Raw genomic sequence first — 22,432 nt, forward strand, 5'->3', positions numbered from 1 at the left:
CCGAAGCAGCTTCCTCGCAATCCTATCCCCAGCCAGCTCCCTCGCCATCATATAGCTCCCTCACCATCAAATCCCCAGCCTGCTCCCTCACCATCCTATAGCTCCCTCGCCATCCTATCCCCAGCCAGCTCCCTCGCCATCCTATCCCCAGCCAGCACCCTCGCCATCCTATCCCCAGCCAGCTCCCTCACCATCCTGTACCCAGCCAGCTCCCTCGCCATCCTATATCTCCCTCGCCATCCTATCCCCAGCTAGCTCCCTCGCCATCCTATAGCTCCCTTGCCATCCTATCCCCATCCAGCTCCCTCGTCATCCTATCCCCAGTCAGCTCCCTCGCCATCCTATACCCAGCCAACTCCCTCGCCATCCTATCCTATCCCCAGCCAGCTCCCTCCCTCACCATCCTATCCCCAGCCGCTCCCTCGCCATCCTATACCCAGCCAGCTCCCTCGCCTTCCCATCCCCAGCCAGCTCCCTCGCCATCCTATACCCAGCCAGCTCCCTCGCCATCCTATAGCTCCCTCGCCATCCTATCCCCAGCCAGCTCCCTCGCCATCCTATCCCTAGCCAGCTCCCTCGCCATCCTATCCCTAGCCAGCTCCCTCGCAATCCTATCCCCATCCAGCTCCCTCGCCATCCTATCCCCAGCCAGCCCCCTCCCCACCCTGTCCCCAGCCAGCTCCCTCGCCATCCTATCCCCAGCCAGTTACCTCGCCATCCTATCCCCAGACAACTCCCTCGCCATGCTATCCCCAGCCAGCTCCCTCGCCATACTATAGCTCCCTCGCCATCCTATCCCCAGCCAGCTTCCTAGCCATCCTATAGCTCCCTCACCATCCTATCCCCATCCAGCTCCCTCGCCATCCTATCCCCAGCCAGCGCCCTCGCCATCCTATCCCCAGCAAACTCCCTCGCCATCCTATCCCCAGCCTGCTCCATCGCCATGCTATAGCTCCCTCGCCATCCTATCCCCAGCCAGCTCCCTCGCATCCTATCCCCAGCCAGCGCCCTCGCCATCCTATCCCCAGCAAACTCCCTCGCCATCCTATCCCCAGCCTGCTCCATCGCCATGCTATAGCTCCCTCGCCATCCTATCCCCAGCCAGCTCCCTCGCATCCTATCCCCAGCCAGCGCCCTCGCCATCCTATCCCCAGCTAACTCCCTCGACATCCTATCCCCAGCCTGCTCCCTCGCCATGCTATAGCTCCCTCGCCATCCTATCCCCAGCCAGCTCCCTCGCCATCTTATCCCAAGCCAGCTCCCTCACCATCCTGTACCCAGCCACCTCCCTTGCCATCCTATAGCTCCCTCGCCATCCTATCCACAGCCAGCTCCCTCGCCATCCTATCCCCAGCAAGCTCCCTCACCATCCTATCCACAGCCAGGTCCCTCCCCTCCCTCGCCAGCTCCCTCGCCATCCTATACCCAGCCACCTCCCTTGCCATCCTATAGCTCCCTCGCCATCCTATCCCCAGAAAGCTCCCTCGCCATCCTATCCCCAGCAAGCTCCCTCGCCATTCTATCCCCAGCCAGCTCCCTCGCCATCCTATCCCCAGCCAGCTCCCTCGCCATCCTATACCCAGCCAGCTCCCTCGCCATCCTATCCCCATCCAACTCCCTCGCCATCCTATCCCCAACCAGCTTCCTCGCCATCCTATCCGCAGCCAGCTCCCTCGCCATCCTATCCCCAGCCAGGTCCCTCCCCTCCCTCGCCATCCTATCCCCAGCCAGCTCCCTCGCCATCCTATACCCAGCCAGCTCCCTCGCCATGCTATCCCCAGCCAGCTCCCTCGCAATACTATAGCTCCCTCGCCATCCTATCCCCAGCCAGCTCCCTCGCCATCCTATCCCCAGCCAGCTCCCTCGCCATCCTATATCTCCCTCGCCATCCTATCCCCAGCTAGCTCCCTCGCCATCCTATAGCTCCCTCGCCATCCTATCCCCAGCCAGCTCCCTCGTCATCCTATCCCCAGCCAGCTCCCTCGCCATCCTATCCCCATCCAGCTCCCTCGCCATCCTATCCCCATCCAGCTCCCTCACCATCCTACACCCAGAAAGCTCCTTCGCCATCCTATCCCCATCCAGCCCCCTCGCCATGCTATCCCCAGCCAGCTCCCTCGCCATCCTATCCCCATCCAGCTCCCTCGCCATCCTATCCCCAGCCAGCTCCCTCACCATCCTGTACCCAGCCAGCTCCCTCGCCATCCTATATCTCCCTCGCCATCCTATCCCCAGCCTTCTCCCTCACCATCCTATAACTCACTCGCCATCCTATAGCTCCCTCGCCATGCTATCCCCAGCCAGCTCCCTCGCCATCCTATCCCCAGCCAGCTCCATCGCCATCCTATATCTCCCTCGCCATCCTATCCCCAGCTAGCTCCCTCGCCATCCTATAGCTCCCTCGCCATCCTATCCCCATCCAGCTCCCTCACCATCCTATCCCCAGCCAGCTCCCTCGCCATCCTTTCCCCACCAAGCTCCCTCGCCATCCTATTTCTAGCCAGCTCCCTCGCCATCCTATCCCCAGCCAACTCCCTCATCATCCTATCCACAGCCAGCTCCCTCGATATACTATAGCTCCCTCGCCATCCTTTCCCAAGGAAGCTCCCTCGCCATCCTATCCCCAGCCAGCTCCCTCGTCATCCTATCCCCAGCAAACTCCCTCGCCATCCTATAGCTCCCTCGCCATCCTATCCCCAGCCGCTCCCTCGCCATCCTATACCCAGCCACCTCCCTCGCCATCCTATAGCTCCCTCGCCATCCTATCCCCATCCAGCTCCCTCACCATCCTATCCCCAGCCAGCTCCCTCGCCATCCTTTCCCCACCAAGCTCCCTCGCCATCCTATCCCCATCCAGCTCCCTCGCCATCCTATCCCCATACAACTCCCTCGCCATCCTATCCCGAAGCAGCTTCCTCGCCATCCTATCCCCAGCCAGCTCCCTCGCCATCCTATCCCCAGCCAGCACCCTCGCCATCCTATCCCCAGCCAGCTCCCTCACCATCCTGTACCCAGCCAGCTCCCTCGCCATCCTATATCTCCCTCGCCATCCTATCCCCAGCTAGCTCCCTCGCCATCCTATAGCTCCCTCGCCATCCTATCCCCATCCAGCTCCCTCACCATCCTATCCCCAGCCAGCTCCCTCGCCATCCTTTCCCCACCAAGCTCCCTCGCCATCCTATCCCCATCCAGCTCCCTCGCCATCCTATCCCCATACAACTCCCTCGCCATCCTATCCCGAAGCAGCTTCCTCGCCATCCTATCCCCAGCCAGCTCCCTCGCCATCCTATCCCCAGCCAGCACCCTCGCCATCCTATCCCCAGCCAGCTCCCTCACCATCCTGTACCCAGCCAGCTCCCTCGCCATCCTATATCTCCCTCGCCATCCTATCCCCAGCTAGCTCCCTCGCCATCCTATAGCTCCCTCGCCATCCTATCCCCATCCAGCTCCCTCACCATCCTATCCCCAGCCAGCTCCCTCGCCATCCTTTCCCCACCAAGCTCCCTCGCCATCCTATTTCTAGCCAGCTCCCTCGCCATCCTATCCCCAGCCAACTCCCTCATCATCCTATCCACAGCCAGCTCCCTCGATATACTATAGCTCCCTCGCCATCCTTTCCCAAGGAAGCTCCCTCGCCATCCTATCCCCAGCCAGCTCCCTCGTCATCCTATCCCCAGCCAACTCCCTCGCCATCCTATAGCTCCCTCGCCATCCTATCCCCAGCCAGCTCCCTCGCCATCCTATACCCAGCCAGCTCCCTCGCCATCCTATCCCCATCCAGCTCCCTCGCCATCCTATCCCCAGCCAGCTCCCTCGCCATCCTATCCCCAGCCAGCTCCCTCGCCATCCTATACCCAGCCAGCTCCCTCGCCATCCTATAGCTCCCTCGCCATCCTATCCCCAGCCAGCTCCCTCGCCATCCTATCCCTAGCCAGCTCCCTCGCCATCCTATCCCTAGCCAGCTCCCTCGCAATCCTATCCCCAGCCAGCTCCCTCGCCATCCTATCCCTAGCCAGCTCCCTCGCCATCCTATCCCCAGCCAGCTCCCTCGCCATCCTGTACCCAGCCAGCTCCCTCGCCATCCTATCCCCAGCCAGTTACCTCACCATCCTATCCCCAGACAACTCCCTCGCCATGCTATCCCCAGCCAGCTCCCTCGCCATACTATAGCTCCCTCGCCATCCTATCCCCAGCCAGCTTCCTAGCCATCCTATTGCTCCCTCGCCGTCCAATCCCCAGCCATCCACAGCCAGCTCCCTCGCCATTCCATCCCCATTCAGCTCCCTCGCCATCCTATACCCAGAATGCTCCCTCGCCATCCTATCCCCATCCAACTCCCTCGCCATCCTATCCCCAACCAGCTTCCTCGCCATCCTATCCCCAGCCAGCTCCCTCGCCATCATATAGCTCCCTCACCATCAAATCCCCAGCAAGCTCCCTCGCCATCCTATCTCTAGCCAGCTCCCTCGATATACTATAGCTCCCTCGCCATCCTTTCCCAAGCAAGCTCCCTCGCCATCCTATCCCCAGCCAGCTCCCTCGTCATCCTATCCCCAGCCAACTCCCTCGCCATCCTATAGCTCCCTCGTCATCCTATCCCCATCCAGCTCCCTCGCCATCCTATCCCCATCCAGCTCCCTCGCCATCCTACACCCAGAAAGCTCCCTCGCCATCCTATCCCCATCCAGCTCCCTCGCCATGCTATCCCCAGCCAGCTCCCTCGCCATCCTATCCCCATCCAGCTCCCTCACCATCCTGTACCCAGCCAGCTCCCTCGCCATCCTATATCTCCCTCGCCATCCTATTCCCAGCTAGCTCCCTCGCCGTCCTATAGCTCCCTCGCCATCCTAATCCCAAACGGCTCCCTCGCCATGCTATCCCCATCCAGCTCCCTCGCCATCCTATCCCCATCCAACTCCCTCGCCATCCTATCCCCAACCAGCTTCCTCGCCATCCTATCCCCAGCAAGCTCCCTCGCCATCCTATCTCCAGCCAGCTCCCTCGCCATCCTATCCCCAGCCAGCACCCTCGCCATCCTATCCCCAGCCAGCTCCCTCACCATCCTGTACCCAGCCAGCTCCCTCGCCATCCTATATCTCCCTCGCCATCCTATCCCCAGCTAGCTCCCTCGCCATCCTATAGCTCCCTCGCCATCCTATCCCCATCCAGCTCCCTCACCATCCTATCCCCAGCCAGCTCCCTCGCCATCCTTTCCCCACCAAGCTCCCTCGCCATCCTATCCCCATCCAGCTCCCTCGCCATCCTATCCCCATCCAACTCCCTCGCCATCCTATCCCGAAGCAGCTTCCTCGCCATCCTATCCCCAGCCAGCTCCCTCGCCATCCTATCCCCAGCCAGCACCCTCGCCATCCTATCCCCAGCCAGCTCCCTCACCATCCTGTACCCAGCCAGCTCCCTCGCCATCCTATATCTCCCTCTCCATCCTATCCCCAGCTAGCTCCCTCGCCATCCTATAGCTCCCTCGCCATCCTATCCCCATCCAGCTCCCTCACCATCCTATCCCCAGCCAGCTCCCTCGCCATCCTTTCCCCACCAAGCTCCCTCGCCATCCTATTTCTAGCCAGCTCCCTCGCCATCCTATCCCCAGCCAACTCCCTCATCATCCTATCCACAGCCAGCTCCCTCGATATACTATAGCTCCCTCGCCATCCTTTCCCAAGGAAGCTCCCTCGCCATCCTATCCCCAGCCAGCTCCCTCGTCATCCTATCCCCAGCCAACTCCCTCGCCATCCTATAGCTCCCTCGCCATCCTATCCCCAGCCGCTCCCTCGCCATCCTATACCCAGCCACCTCCCTCGCCATCCTATAGCTCCCTCGCCATCCTATCCCCATCCAGCTCCCTCACCATCCTATTTCTAGCCAGCTCCCTCGCCATCCTATCCCCAGCCAACTCCCTCATCATCCTATCCACAGCCAGCTCCCTCGATATACTATAGCTCCCTCGCCATCCTTTCCCAAGGAAGCTCCCTCGCCATCCTATCCCAAGCCAGCTCCCTCGTCATCCTATCCCCAGCCAACTCCCTCGCCATCCTATAGCTCCCTCGCCATCCTATCCCCAGCCAGCTCCCTCGCAATACTATAGCTCCCTCGCCATCCTATCCCCAGCCAGCTCCCTCGCCATCCTATCCCCAGCCAGCTCCCTCGCCATCCTATATCTCCCTCGCCATCCTATCCCCAGCTAGCTCCCTCGCCATCCTATAGCTCCCTCGCCATCCTATCCCCAGCCAGCTCCCTCGTCATCCTATCCCCAGCCAGCTCCCTCGCCATCCTATCCCCATCCAGCTCCCTCGCCATCCTATCCCCATCCAGCTCCCTCGCCATCCTACACCCAGAAAGCTCCTTCGCCATCCTATCCCCATCCAGCCCCCTCGCCATGCTATCCCCAGCCAGCTCCCTCGCCATCCTATCCCCATCCAGCTCCCTCGCCATCCTATCCCCAGCCAGCTCCCTCACCATCCTGTACCCAGCCAGCTCCCTCGCCATCCTATATCTCCCTCGCCATCCTATCCCCAGCCTTCTCCCTCACCATCCTATAACTCACTCGCCATCCTATAGCTCCCTCGCCATGCTATCCCCAGCCAGCTCCCTCGCCATCCTATCCCCAGCCAGCTCCATCGCCATCCTATATCTCCCTCGCCATCCTATCCCCAGCTAGCTCCCTCGCCATCCTATAGCTCCCTCGCCATCCTATCCCCATCCAGCTCCCTCACCATCCTATCCCCAGCCAGCTCCCTCGCCATCCTTTCCCCACCAAGCTCCCTCACCATCCTATCCCCAGCCAGCTCCCTCGCCATCCTATCCCCAGCCAACTCCCTCATCATCCTATCCACAGCCAGCTCCCTCGATATACTATAGCTCCCTCGCCATCCTTTCCCAAGGAAGCTCCCTCGCCATCCTATCCCCAGCCAGCTCCCTCGTCATCCTATCCCCAGCCAACTCCCTCGCCATCCTATAGCTCCCTCGCCATCCTATCCCCAGCCGCTCCCTCGCCATCCTATACCCAGCCACCTCCCTCGCCATCCTATAGCTCCCTCGCCATCCTATCCCCATCCAGCTCCCTCACCATCCTATCCCCAGCCAGCTCCCTCGCCATCCTTTCCCCACCAAGCTCCCTCGCCATCCTATCCCCATCCAGCTCCCTCGCCATCCTATCCCCATACAACTCCCTCGCCATCCTATCCCGAAGCAGCTTCCTCGCCATCCTATCCCCAGCCAGCTCCCTCGCCATCCTATCCCCAGCCAGCACCCTCGCCATCCTATCCCCAGCCAGCTCCCTCACCATCCTGTACCCAAGCAGCTCCCTCGCCATCCTATATCTCCCTCGCCATCCTATCCCCAGCTAGCTCCCTCGCCATCCTATAGCTCCCTCGCCATCCTATCCCCATCCAGCTCCCTCACCATCCTATCCCCAGCCAGCTCCCTCGCCATCCTTTCCCCACCAAGCTCCCTCGCCATCCTATCCCCATCCAGCTCCCTCGCCATCCTATCCCCATACAACTCCCTCGCCATCCTATCCCGAAGCAGCTTCCTCGCCATCCTATCCCCAGCCAGCTCCCTCGCCATCCTATCCCCAGCCAGCACCCTCGCCATCCTATCCCCAGCCAGCTCCCTCACCATCCTGTACCCAGCCAGCTCCCTCGCCATCCTATATCTCCCTCGCCATCCTATCCCCAGCTAGCTCCCTCGCCATCCTATAGCTCCCTCGCCATCCTATCCCCATCCAGCTCCCTCACCATCCTATCCCCAGCCAGCTCCCTCGCCATCCTTTCCCCACCAAGCTCCCTCGCCATCCTATTTCTAGCCAGCTCCCTCGCCATCCTATCCCCAGCCAACTCCCTCATCATCCTATCCACAGCCAGCTCCCTCGATATACTATAGCTCCCTCGCCATCCTTTCCCAAGGAAGCTCCCTCGCCATCCTATCCCCAGCCAGCTCCCTCGTCATCCTATCCCCAGCCAACTCCCTCGCCATCCTATAGCTCCCTCGCCATCCTATCCCCAGCCAGCTCCCTCGCCATCCTATACCCAGCCAGCTCCCTCGCCATCCTATCCCCATCCAGCTCCCTCGCCATCCTATCCCCAGCCAGCTCCCTCGCCATCCTATCCCCAGCCAGCTCCCTCGCCATCCTATCCCCAGCCAGCTCCCTCGCCATCCTATAGCTCCCTCGCCATCCTATCCCCAGCCAGCTCCCTCGCCATCCTATCCCTAGCCAGCTCCCTCGCCATCCTATCCCTAGCCAGCTCCCTCGCAATCCTATCCCCATCCAGCTCCCTCGCCATCCTATCCCCAGCCAGCTCCCTCGCCATCCTGTACCCAGCCAGCTCCCTCGCCATCCTATCCCCAGCCAGTTACCTCACCATCCTATCCCCAGACAACTCCCTCGCCATGCTATCCCCAGCCAGCTCCCTCGCCATACTATAGCTCCCTCGCCATCCTATCCCCAGCCAGCTTCCTAGCCATCCTATTGCTCCCTCGCCGTCCAATCCCCAGCCATCCACAGCCAGCTCCCTCGCCATTCCATCCCCATTCAGCTCCCTCGCCATCCTATACCCAGAATGCTCCCTCGCCATCCTATCCCCATCCAACTCCCTCGCCATCCTATCCCCAACCAGCTTCCTCGCCATCCTATCCCCAGCCAGCTCCCTCGCCATCATATAGCTCCCTCACCATCAAATCCCCAGCAAGCTCCCTCGCCATCCTATCTCTAGCCAGCTCCCTCACCATCCTATCCACAGCCAGCTCCCTCGATATACTATAGCTCCCTCGCCATCCTTTCCCAAGCAAGCTCCCTCGCCATCCTATCCCCAGCCAGCTCCCTCGTCATCCTATCCCCAGCCAACTCCCTCGCCATCCTATAGCTCCCTCGTCATCCTATCCCCATCCAGCTCCCTCGCCATCCTATCCCCATCCAGCTCCCTCGCCATCCTACACCCAGAAAGCTCCCTCGCCATCCTATCCCCATCCAGCTCCCTCGCCATGCTATCCCCAGCCAGCTCCCTCGCCATCCTATCCCCATCCAGCTCCCTCACCATCCTGTACCCAGCCAGCTCCCTCGCCATCCTATATCTCCCTCGCCATCCTATTCCCAGCTAGCTCCCTCGCCGTCCTATAGCTCCCTCGCCATCCTAATCCCAAACGGCTCCCTCGCCATGCTATCCCCATCCAGCTCCCTCGCCATCCTATCCCCATCCAACTCCCTCGCCATCCTATCCCCAACCAGCTTCCTCGCCATCCTATCCCCAGCAAGCTCCCTCGCCATCCTATCTCCAGCCAGCTCCCTCGCCATCCTATCCCCAGCCAGCACCCTCGCCATCCTATCCCCAGCCAGCTCCCTCACCATCCTGTACCCAGCCAGCTCCCTCGCCATCCTATATCTCCCTCGCCATCCTATCCCCAGCTAGCTCCCTCGCCATCCTATAGCTCCCTCGCCATCCTATCCCCATCCACCTCCCTCACCATCCTATCCCCAGCCAGCTCCCTCGCCATCCTTTCCCCACCAAGCTCCCTCGCCATCCTATCCCCATCCAGCTCCCTCGCCATCCTATCCCCATACAACTCCCTCGCCATCCTATCCCGAAGCAGCTTCCTCGCCATCCTATCCCCAGCCAGCTCCCTCGCCATCCTATCCCCAGCCAGCACCCTCGCCATCCTATCCCCAGCCAGCTCCCTCACCATCCTGTACCCAGCCAGCTCCCTCGCCATCCTATATCTCCCTCGCCATCCTATCCCCAGCTAGCTCCCTCGCCATCCTATAGCTCCCTCGCCATCCTATCCCCATCCAGCTCCCTCACCATCCTATCCCCAGCCAGCTCCCTCGCCATCCTTTCCCCACCAAGCTCCCTCGCCATCCTATTTCTAGCCAGCTCCCTCGCCATCCTATCCCCAGCCAACTCCCTCATCATCCTATCCACAGCCAGCTCCCTCGATATACTATAGCTCCCTCGCCATCCTTTCCCAAGGAAGCTCCCTCGCCATCCTATCCCCAGCCAGCTCCCTCGTCATCCTATCCCCAGCCACCTCCCTCGCCATCCTATAGCTCCCTCGCCATCCTATCCCCATCCAGCTCCCTCACCATCCTATCCCCAGCCAGCTCCCTCGCCATCCTTTCCCCACCAAGCTCCCTCGCCATCCTATTTCTAGCCAGCTCCCTCGCCATCCTATCCCCAGCCAACTCCCTCATCATCCTATCCACAGCCAGCTCCCTCGATATACTATAGCTCCCTCGCCATCCTTTCCCAAGGAAGCTCCCTCGCCATCCTATCCCCAGCCAGCTCCCTCGTCATCCTATCCCCAGCCAACTCCCTCGCCATCCTATAGCTCCCTCGCCATCCTATCCCCAGCCAGCTCCCTCGCCATCCTATACCCAGCCAGCTCCCTCGCCATCCTTTCCCCAGCAAGCTCCCTCGCTATCCTATCTCTAGCCAGCTCCCTCGCCATCCTATCCCCAGCCAACTCCCTCATCATCCTATCCACAGCCAGCTCCCTCGATATACTATAGCTTCCTCGCCATCCTTTCCGAAGTAAGCTCCCTCGCCATCCTATCCCCAGCCAGCTCCCTCGCCATCCTATCCACAGCCAACTCCCTCGCCATCCTATAGCTCCCTCGCCATCCTATCCCCAGCCGACTCCCTCATCACCCTATCCACAGCCAGCTCCCTCGCCATACTATATCTCCCTCGCCATCCTTTCCCCAGCAAGCTCCCTCGACATCCTATCCCCATCCAGCTCCCTCACCATCCTATACCGAGAAAACTCCCTCACCATCCTATCCCCATCCAGCTCCCTCGCCATCCTATCCCCAGCCAGCTCCCTCGCCATCGTATCCCCAGCCAACTCCCTCGCCATCCTATAGCTTCCTCGCCATCCTTTCCGAAGTAAGCTCCCTCGCCATCCTATCCCCAGACAACTCCCTCGCCATGCTATCTTCAGCCAGCTCCCTCGCCATACTATAGCTCCTTCGCCATCCTATCCCCAGCCAGGTCCCTCGCCATCCTATCCCCAGCCAGATCCTTCGCCATCGTATCCCCAGCCAGCTCCCTCGCCATCCTATCTTCAGCCAGCTCCCTCGCCATACTATAGCTCCCTCACCATCCTATCCCCAGCCAGGTCCCTCGCCATCCTATCCCCAGCAGATCCTTCGCCATCGTATCCCCAGCCAACTCCCTCACCGTCCTATAGCTCCCTCGCCTCCTATCCCCAGCCAGCTCCCTCGCCATCCTATAGCTCCCTCGCCATCCTATCCCCAGCCAGCTCCCTCGCCATCCTATCCCCAGCCAGCTTCCTCGCCATCCTATCCCCAGCCTGCTCCCTCACCATCCTATAGCTCCCTCGCCATCCTATAGCTCCCTCGCCATCCTATCCCCAGCTAGCTCCCTCGCCATCCTATAGCTCCCTCGCCATCCTATCCCCAGCCAGCTCCCTCGCCATCCTATCCCCATTTAGCTCCCTCGCCATCCTATCCCCAGCCAGCTCCCTCACCATCCTGTACCCAGCCAGCTCCCTCGCCATCATATAGCTCCCTCGCCATCCTATCCCCAGCCTGCTCCCTCACCATCCTATAGCTCCCTCGCCATCCTATAGCTCCCTCGCCATCCTATCCCCAGCCAGCTCCCTCGCCATCCTATCCCCAGCCAGCTCCCTCACCATCCTGCACCCAGCCAGCTCCCTCGCCATCCTATATCTCCCTCGCCATCCTATCCCCAGCCATCTCCCTCACCATCCTATCCCCAGCTAGCTCCCTCGCCATCCTATAGCTTCCTCGCCATCCTATCCCCAGCCAGCTCCCTCGCCATCCTATAGCTCCCTCGCCATCCTATCCCCAGCCAGCTCCCTTTCCATCCTATAGCTCCCTCGCCATCCTATCCCCAGCCTGCTCCCTCGCCATCCTAAAGCTCCCTCGCCATCCTATCCCCAGCTTGCTCCCTCGCCATCCTATAGCTCCCTTGCCATCCTAATCCCAAACGGCTCCCTCGCCATCCTATCCCCAGCCAGCTCCCTCGCCATCCCATAGCTCCCTCGCCATCCTATCCCCAGCCAGCTCCCTCACCATCCTATCCCCAGCCAGCTCCCTCGTGAAGATGACATAAAATTCCATTTACCTCCATTGTATTTGGGGGGAAGCAGTTTACTGATAACCTTGTAAAATGAAACCAAAACAATCTTCATGTCTGGATACCATAAGACAGGGATCTTCAACATGGGGTCCGGGGCCCCTAGGGGGACAGTTAATCCTATAAGGATTCACTGTGCCACATGTATGTTTTAACATTAAAACATGATTTATAAAATCATGCCAACAATTATTAGGCTATTTAAATAGCTTAGTAGTCTATGTAAAAAAAGTTGTGTGTAAAGGCTGCCCTACATGTTATTGTAGGCCCAGTTTAATATGCAACTCAATGTAACACAATATTCTGTATGTAGTAGGGGGTCCCTGTTGCGTCTCTTTAAGTTGAGGGGTCCTTGGCTTAAAAAAATGTTGAAGACACCTGCCATAAGAGGTAAGGTAGAAAATATATTTATTTTTTGTTTGTATTTTGGTGAACCAACTCCTTTAAAGCTTCCCTATTCTTGCTGATTGGATCTTCTGCATATGATCACTTCCTTGGTTTGTTTTGTGCCTCAACCAGGATTCTAAGACTAAAAAAGCCTTAATTTATCTGTGTTCATGAAAACAGTAATGACTCAGCTCTCTTATATTGGATCTCCTCTCATGTGGCTACATTTGCAATAAACAAGCCCTGTGGTCCTAATTCTAAAATTGCAGAATCCATGCAAAAGACAGGAGTATTTCACAACATACCAGTTTAGACATGATCAAGAACAACTAATGGCCTAAATTGTTTGCTAATTACCCAAGTGTATCCAAATATGAATACAAGTTGGGTCCTGTTCTGACCAAAGGGGACAGTGAACTTACAGGGAGCTCTTTATTTGTAACCCTGGGATGTGTTCATGGCGCAACTTTTAATCACTCACTGACCTTTGCCTTAGTTTGATCCTGCTATACGTCAACAGCCAAACAGTAGTTATACTGTCACACTTTGGAGGAGGGTCTGGGAAAGTGAGACTACCGAGTACTGTTCCCCACATCACAAAAATATATAATAGGCTACTATTATTCACTAACAATTTTTGCATGACATGCTAACTACAGTCACATCTTGGACATAGGCACTTGAGTTGCTGTGTCTGAGTTCTCAGTAACAGTTGAGCCAGCCAAAGTTGAGCAGTACACGCATCACTCTTGTAGGTAGTATTCACTCTGTCTGGGACCATCTGAGAAATATAGATGTCATGTGGGTGGAAAGATTCAGTTCATATGCAAGTATTCATAACGTGTAAGTTAGTCAGTTGCATATAGCAGATACAGAGTAATATTACCATTTACTTGGAGTCGTGTTTCTTGGCACTTGATGAATAAAAGTCCATTATTTACTCTTCTTTTAGCTCTCATTTTGTCTTCAACTCCTGAGAGAAATATCTGTCTCGTTAGCTGTTAAATGCTCCAGTTTGTTCATAGCCAATTGCTAACTGTGTCTGTTTGTCTTGTTTGGTGCTGGACATAGCTTAGTTCAGAGCTGGAAACTCAGTTATTCACAGTGAGAGTGAACTAAAACTGTAAAGTTGTTCCAAGTTGATCTAAAATACGCTTAAACACTACATTGAACGCTCTACTAAGAAATAGTCTACCACATAACTCCCTTATGACTTGGACAGAGCCAGGCTAGATATTTCCCCCCTGCTTCCAGTCTTTAAGCTAAGCTAAGTGAAGCAAAGCAAAGCTAACCTAACCTAAACTAACCATCCCCTAGCTTCCTACTGCGTAATGGACAAACATGATAGTGGTAACATTCTTCTCATCTAACTCTCAGCAAGAAAGTGTGGTGTCCGAACCACAATGCTGCGACAATGTGTTAAGAAATTCGCTTGACACTGTTCTTGATTATAAAAGTTTATTACATCAAAGATTTCAGCATCAATTTACAGACCCTGCAGAATCTGGAGAGCGACTTAGAATGAAGGTGTTAAAAATGTGGTGTTGGACCTATAGTTAACGGCTAAAAAGCTAGGGGGTAGGTTTATGTAAGTAATTCGTCATAAAGGGTGTGGTTTATGTGCTTTAAAAGGCTTGGTTTCATTCAGTCTGGTCACTTTTTCCTCCACTCGTTTTTTTTTTTTGGTAGCTAGCTAGCTCGTTTTTCTCCACAGCTGTTTCTCTACAATCAACGGCGCTTTTTTAACTCTTTTGGGGAAAAGCAAGAGGAAAAAACATCTTACAGTCATGTCTACAGTGGGTAAGTAGCTTTTAAAAAGCATATGTCCTGTTTAAACCTATTCTAAAATAAGCCATACATTCATGAATTAAAAACGTTTTTTGTTGTTGTACTTATATGTAAGGAGATAACATAGGCACAGGCTAATTATTGCTAACCAAAATGCTAGTTAACATTAGTAATTACACTTAAACAGCTAATGTGAGACAAAACTGCCTGCGCGCTTTTCCTGTACTATACGTTAATTCCTCTACTATGCGACGCGTGGTTATGACACAATCGTTTTACAAAAACATCTGCTACGGAGCCATAACGTGAGGTACAAGGTAATGGAGCCTTTTATACATTGTCATGTTTCTTTAGAAATAAACAATGGACAAATAGAGTCTTAAACGCTTCAGATGTAAAGTTATTCACTGTCAAAGTGGCGCCAAAATGAATGGCAGTCAATGGAATGCTAACGGGAGGCGATGGCTTCGTAGCATCAACATGGCGCCATAGGAGGTTCGCGGTCCGAGGAGAAGCTTACCCCCTTGGTTGAGACAGTTTATATCGTATGCTTTGTATAACATAAGAAGTGATATGTGGGAGTACATAATAGGAGCAAGGAGCAACCAATCGGTAACCTCCACATGGAATAGCCCCAACAGAGTCACCCCCCTTTAGGGGAGCCCCCCTGGTATGTTAGCCCTCTGTCATGATGACTCAGCAAAATGGAACAATGCCCATCTGAACCCTTTATAACAGAAACTTAAGTCAAAGTTATAAGCCTTTAGATACTACAAAAGCAAATAAGATAAACAGAATTATGCAAAATAATGCAAATATTTATGCAGAATATATCCTGCATTACTGCACCAGGTCATTGTCCTCTGGTGAAAGTGTTGGAGCAATTATATGTGCTGCATGACACAGGGCTAAACAGCCCAGCAGCACAATACAAAAATTAGCAAGAGTCATCTTGTTGAAATGTTTAAAATGCCTTTTCCCCATCCACTTTCCTCTTATAAAAGGCAGCCTTGCCAGCCTGAGGGGCATATTGTTCTGATATAAGCTGAATAAGAATAAGCAGTGTCCCCTTGTGCATTCCAGTAAGTGTTAAGACAAGGCCCTGTTCCAGAGGGGGGGAGGAGTAAATAGTGGCCCCTCTGATAACAGTGGGAGGAGATGACATGATCAATTTAACTATAACTTTATAGTATCAAATCATAACAAGAGTTATCTCAGGACACTTTACAGAGAGTAGGTCTAGACCACATTCAATAATTTACAAAGACCCAACAATTCCAGTAATTCCCCCAAGAGCAAGCATTTAGTGTGACAGTGGTGAGGAAAAACTGTCACAGAGAATGAGTTGGACCCAAATGCAGAGACTGGCAGGTAGTGTAGGTTTGTCAGAAGATTTAATACTAAATCACAGTTCATACCCAAACAAAGGTGTCCTGATACAGCAGGCTGAGTACGAACGGAAACAGGCAGAATCCAAAACTGGAACAGGCAGAATCCAAACAGGAATAATCAAATAACAGGAACACCGAGAACAAAAGGGGTAGACGACAAACAAACTCCAACACAGAAAACCATACGCAGAAAATACAATGACCTGACACAAGACAAGGGGAACACAAAGACTAAATACAAGAGGTAACGAGGACTAACAAGGGACAGGTGATACAACAGGTGAGCAGAACAATCAAAAAAGGCGGGAAACAAACAAAGACAGGAAGTAAGCTAGACAAGACAAGGGAGACAAGACAGACTACAAAATAAAACAGGAAACAGATCATAACAGAAAATCACAATCATGACAAAAACTCCTTTTAGGAAGAAACCTCCGTGATGAGAAAAACTTCCTTTTAGGGAGAAACCTTGGACAGACCCAGGCTCTTGGTAGGCGGTGTCTGACGGTGCCGGTTGGGGGTGTGATGAACAGTGGCAATAATAGTCACAATGAAGATAATGGAACAATGACCAGAAATAGTAGTTGTAGTAGTTAATGGCATAGTAGGGCACTGCAGGGCGTTACAGGACGTAGTACGGCACTGCAGAGCGTAGCGAGGTATAACAGGGCATAGCAGGGCATAGCAGGGCGAGGGGGCAGGACCACCGGGCCAGCTGCAACCATGATTTAGGTGCCACCCTAATCCAAGGAAACATGCTGGGCAAAAATAAACATAAGGACTCTGGGGAATAAGCTCTCCAGAGTTAAGTTAGTAACAAGCATTTCTGGGACAAGAATGCACACAGATGGAAAGAAAGAGGAGAGAGAAGCTCAGTGTGTCAAAGGAAGTCCCCCGGCAGTCTAAAACTATAACAGCATAACTAAGGGAGACAGGTTAAGGAGAGGAGCCTGGTCGGGCTAGAACTCTCCCCTGCCGGATCGGGCTGTACTGGCCTGCCTCCCTCTATTTTGATTATATCATTGATTATATGGTAAATTAATCTGACGACTATGAAGAGAAGCACAGAAGAGAAGGGGTGCTGCGTCTGCAGACATACAACCCTCCCCCGCCGGTCTGGCTGAACGCTGCAACTCCTCACTCCCTAAATATAAGCTTTATCGAAGAGGAGAGTTTTAAGTTTACTCTTAAATGTGGTGACGGTGTCTGCCTCCCGGACCCAGACTGGGAGCTGGTTCCACAGGAGAGGAGCCTGATAGCTGAAGGCTCTGGCTCACATTCTACTTTTAGAGACTCTAGGAACACTAGGAACCACAAGTAACTCTGCATTCTGGGAGCACAGTGCTCTAGTGGGACAATAAGGTACTATGAGCTCTTCAATATATGATGGTGCTTGACCATTTGGAGCTTTGTAGGTCAGGAGAAGGATTTTAAATTCAATCCTGGATTTTACAGGAAGTCAAAGCAGTTTAATTGTGTTTTTTTCTGTCAGCTCAGTGTTTTCTTTTGATGAGATGTTTTCATGCACCTCTTAAACCGTGTCATCCCATCTTAATGATTTACCCTCTGATTGTATTTTTGTCACATGCGCACAGTGCAGTAAACTAGGCAAGAGTATTTGAGTAAATATACTGTCTGACTCCCCGCCGTCCATGTTTCATCCTCCATCAAAGTGCACGTCTCCTCCCATCCCCTCTCCTGGCTGAAAAGCATGAGCCACCCCGGGGTCCATCAAAGGGAAAGAAATCTCCATGAGCTGCAACAGAAAAGACACTACAATGAATTAGACAGGTCTTAAACATGTAATAAACTGTGTTTCTACTTCTTTTGTGGCATTATTAGTAACCATAATTGGTAACTCTGTGCTTAACCAACATAATTATTCTTCAGAAGTGATTTTCAGATTTACTTCAGCAGGAGAGGGAGAAGACTATTTCAGCTTTGCCATGGTTGTGTCACGGTTTAGGGATATTTCTGTTCCAGTTTGTTCATTTCTGTTGTCTTTATTGTTTATTTGTGCATGTTTCCTGTGTTTGTATATTCTGTATATTTCTGTTTAGTTATCTCCTGGTTTATAGTGTATTTTTTGGTTAATTCCTGTGTTCTGTGTTGTCAAGTTACTGTGTTTAGTTGATTTCAGGTTTTTGTTAGTGGTTCCTGTTTCCTGTTTTATTTTGATAAAAAAATAAAATGAGTCTGTTTTCTGTCCCGTCATGTCTAGTTTTACCTTTTTGTTCCCGCCTTTGTTGATTGTCCTGCCCCGCCTGATGTGTTTCACCTGTCGTGTCACCTGTCCCTCATTTGTTCATTACCTCATGTATTTTTTTTTCGGGGTATAATTAAGAAGAATCCCGCTCTGGCTAAAGCCATCATGGAGGCTCGCTGGCAGGCCACTGCAAGAGAGTGTGGCCTTCCGTACCTCTTGCTGCCCAGCGTTCCCGAGCTGACGTGCAACCCTTCTGTTCCCGAGCTGACGTGCAACCCTTCTGTTCCCGGGCTGACGTGCAGCTCTCCTGTTCCCGGGCTGGCGTGCAGCTCTCCTGACCCTGGGCTGACGTGCAGCTCTCCTGTTCCCGAGCTGGCGTGCAGCTCTCCTGACCCCGAGCTGGCGTGCAGCTCTCCTGACCCCGGGCTGGCGTGCAGCTCTCCTGACCCCGGGCTGGCGTGCAGCTCTCCTGACCCCGGGCTGGCGTGCAGCTCTCCTGACCCCGGGCTGGCGTGCAGCTCTCCTGACCCCGGGCTGGCGTGCAGCTCTCCTGACTCTGAGCTGGCGTGCAGCTCTCCTGACTCTGAGCTGGCGTGCAGCTCTCCTGACCCCGAGCTAGTTAGCAGCGTCCCTAATCCCCGGCTAGCTAGCAACCCCCCTGATTCCCCGCTAGCTAGCATCTCCCCAGAATCCAGGCTAGCTAGCAGCCTCCCTAATCCCCGACTAGCTAGCAGCCCCCCTGAGTCCCTGCTAGCTAGCAACCCCCCGATTCCCCGCTAGCTAGCATCTCCCCAGAATCCAGGCTAGCTAGCAGCCTTCCTGATTCCCGGCTAGCTAGCAGCCTCTCAACTTCCCCGCTAGCTAGCAACCTCCCTAAATCCAGGCTAGCTAGCAAACACCCTGAATCCAGACTAGCTAGCAACTTTCTTGAGTCCCGGCTAGCTAGTAGCCTTCCTGAGCCCCGGCTAGCTAGCAACTTCCCTGATTCCTGGCTAGCTAGCAGCCCACCTGAATGCAAGCTGGCTAGCAACCTCCCTGAGCCCCGGCTAGCTAGCGATCCCCCTGAGTCCCTGCTAGCTAGCAACCCCCCTGATTCCCCGCTAGCTAGCATCTCCCCAGAATCCAGGCTAGCTAGCAGTCTTCCTGATTCCCGGCTAGCTAGCAGCCTCTCAACTTCCCCGCTAGCTAGCAACCTCCCTGAGCCCCAGCTAGCTAGCAGCTCCCCTGAATCCAGGCTAGCTAGCAGCCTTCTTGATCCCCGGCTGGCTAACAGCCTCTCTGAGCCCCAGCTAGCTAGCAGCCCTCCTGAATCCAGGCTAGTTAGCAGCCTTCCTGAGCCCCGGCTAGCTAAGCAACTTCCCTGAGCCCCGGCTAGCTAGCAGCTCCCCTGAATCCAGGCTAGCTAGCAGCCTTCTTGATCCCCGGTTGGCTAACAGCCTCTCTGAGCCCTGGCTAGCTAGTAGCCTTCCTGATTCCGAGCTAGCTAGCAGCCCTCCTGAATCCAGGCTAGGTAGCAGCCTTCCCGAGCCCCGGCTAGCTAGCAACCTCCCTGAGCCCCAGCTAGCTAGCAACCCCCCTGATTCCCTGCTAGCTAGCATCTCCCCTGAATCCAGGCTAGCTAGCAGCCTTCCTGAGCCCCGGCTGGCTAGCAGCCTCCCTGAGCCCCACCTAGCTAGCAGCTCCCCTGAATTCAGGCTTGCTAGAAGCCTTCTTGATCCCCGGCTGGCTAGCAGCCTCTCTGAGCCCCGGCTAGCTAGTAGCCTTCCTGAGCCCAGGCTAGTTAGCAACCCCCCTGAGTCCAGGCTAGCTAGCACTCTCCCAGATCCCAGGCTAGCTAGCAGCCCCCCTGAATTTAGGATGGCTAGCAGCCTTCCTAGTGTCCCCGAGCTTCCTAGTGTCCCCAAGCTGCCCAGTGTCCCAGCACTGCCCAGCTTCCCTGAGCTTCCTAGTGTCCCCGAGCTTCCTAGTGTCCCCGAGCCCCTTAGTGTCCCTGAGCTCCTTAGTGTCCCCAAGCTGCCCAGTGTCCCAACACTGCCCAGCTTCCCCGAGCTTCCTAGTGTCCCCGAGCTTCCTAGTATCCCCGAGCTCCCTAGGGTCCCCAAGCTGCTCAGTGTCCCAGCACTGCCCAGCTTTCCCGAGCTTCCTAGTGTCCCCGAGCTTCCTAGTGTCCCCGAGCTTCTCCTAGAGTTTCCTAGAGTTCCCGAGTTTCCTAGAGTTCCCGAGTTTCCTAGTGTCCCAAGGCTGTCCTTTATCCTTGATCCCTGGCTGACTAGTAGCTCTCCTGATCCCCAGCTGACTAGCAGCTTTCCTGATCCCCGGCTGGCTAGCAGCCCCCTTGAATCCAAGCTAGCTAGCAGCCCCCTTGAGCCCAGGTTAGCTAGCAGCCTCCCTAGTCCCCGGCTGGCTAGCCACCCCCCTGAATCCTGGCTGGTGTCCAGCCCCTCTGAACTGGCTATAGCCGCCCCTGAGACCGCCCCTGAGACTTTGCCGGTCCCCGGCACCCCTGTGACCGCCCCTGAGACCGCCCTTGAGACCACCACTAGGACTAGGCCTTTGTTCTGCCCCCCTGAGACTTTGCCCGTGGTGGTCAGGCCGACTCCTGCCCCTCGTGTCCTGTCGGCGGTCAGGCCGACTCCTGCCCCTCGTGTCCTGTCACCGGTCAGGCCCACTCCTGCCCCTCGTGTCCTGTCGGCGGTCAGGCCCACTCCTGCCCCTCGTGTCCTGTCGGCGGTCAGGCCGACTCCTGCCCCTCGTGTCCTGTCACCGGTCAGGCCCACTCCTGCCCCTCGTGTCCTGTCGGCGGTCAGGCCCACTCCTGCCCCTCGTGTCCTGTCGGCGGTCAGGCCCACTCCTGCCCCTCGTGCCCTGTCGGCGGTCAGGCCCACTCCTGCCCCTCGTGCCCTGTCGGCGGTCAGGCCCACTCCTGCCCCTCGTGCCCTGTTGGCACCCCAGTCAACCTCTGCCCCGGTTGCCTGGCCACCTGACTCCGGCCCAGCAAGGCCCCCGGAGGGGCGCTGCCCTCGACGTCCTGCCTGGCCGCCTGAGTGCCCTCAACGTCCAGTACAGCCACCTGAGAGATTCTGCCTTCGTCGCCGGTGGCCAGAAGGTTTCTGCCTCCGTCGCAGGCCGCCAGAGGGATTCTGCCTTCGTCGCCGGTGGCCAGAAGGTTTCTGCCTCCGTCGCAGGCCGCCAGAGGGATTCTGCCTCCGTCGCCGGTGGCCAGAGGGATTCTGCCTTCGTCGCAGGCCGCCTGAAGGTTTCTGCCTTCGTTGCTGCTCTCAGTCCCCTGTTGCCGAGGCCTCTCAGTCCCCTGTTGCCGAGGCCTCTCAGTCCCCTGTTGCAGAGGCCTCTCCGGCCCTCTGTTCCCCCAGGCCTCACCGGCCCTCTGTTCTCTGTTTTCCCCAGTGACTCTCTGTTCCCCGTCCCGAGTGGCCCCGCTCTGTGTTTCCCCCCCGAGTGGCCCCGCTCTGTGTTTCCCCCCCGAGTGGCCCCGCTCTGTGTTCCCCCCGAGTGGCCCCGCTCTGTGTTCCCCCCGAGTGGCCCCGCTCTGTGTTCCCCAGTGACTCTCTGTTCCCTGTCCCGAGCGGCCCCTCTGTTTCCCCCAGGCCTCTCCGGCCCTGTTTCCTCCCTGTGCCCCAGTGACTCTCCGTTCCCCGGGCCCCAGGGCGCTTATTCCTTGTGCCCTAGTGACTCTCTGTTCCCTGTGCCACAGTGACACTCTGCTCCCTGTGCCCCAGTGACACTCTACCTCCCCCGGACTCTAGTCGCCCTTTTTGGGTTGTTTTTTGTTATGGACGTCTGGTATCCGCCCTTGAGGGGGGGGCCCTGTCACGGTTTAGGAATATTTCTGTTCCAGTTTGTTCATTTCTGTTGTCTTGTTTATTTGTGCATGTTTCCTGTGTTTGTATATTCTGTATATTTCTGTTTAGTTATCTTCTGGTTTATAGTGTATTTTTTGGTTAATTCCTGTGTTCTGTGTTAAGTTACTGTGTTTAGTTGATTTCAGGTTTTTGTTAGTGGTTCCTGTTTCCTGTTTTATTTTGATAAAAAAATAAAATTAGTGTTTTCTGTCCCGTCATGTCTAGTTTTACCTTTTTGTTCCCGCCTTTGTTGATTGTCCTGCCCCGCCTGATGTGTTTCACCTGTCGTGTCACCTGTCCCTCATTTGTTCATTACCTCATGTATTTAACCCCTGTGTTCCCTTTGTCTCTTGTCAGATCGTTTTGTATCTTTGTGTCTGTTTGTGTTCCTGTCCTGTCAGCGTGTTGTAGCCTGTGCCCTTGTCTTTGGATTCCCTATTCTGTTTTTTTTGTATTTTGGACCTTTTTGCCTGTGCCTTCAGGACTTCCTTCGTTGTTTGCTCTCCTCATTTTTTGTTCATTAAACCTGTGTTTAACCATCGCCTGCCTGCCTGCCTCTCTCTGCGTTTGGATCCTCTTTCCTCCGCCTTCCCGTAACAGGTTGACTTTGAACCTCAGTGGTGCTGCATCACTCCACATCCTCAGGGCTGAACAAAAGAACTTTGCCAC

The sequence above is a fragment of the Sander lucioperca genome, chromosome 5 (assembly GCF_008315115.2).
Source record: "Sander lucioperca isolate FBNREF2018 chromosome 5, SLUC_FBN_1.2, whole genome shotgun sequence".
Lineage (NCBI taxonomy): Eukaryota > Metazoa > Chordata > Actinopteri > Perciformes > Percidae > Sander > Sander lucioperca.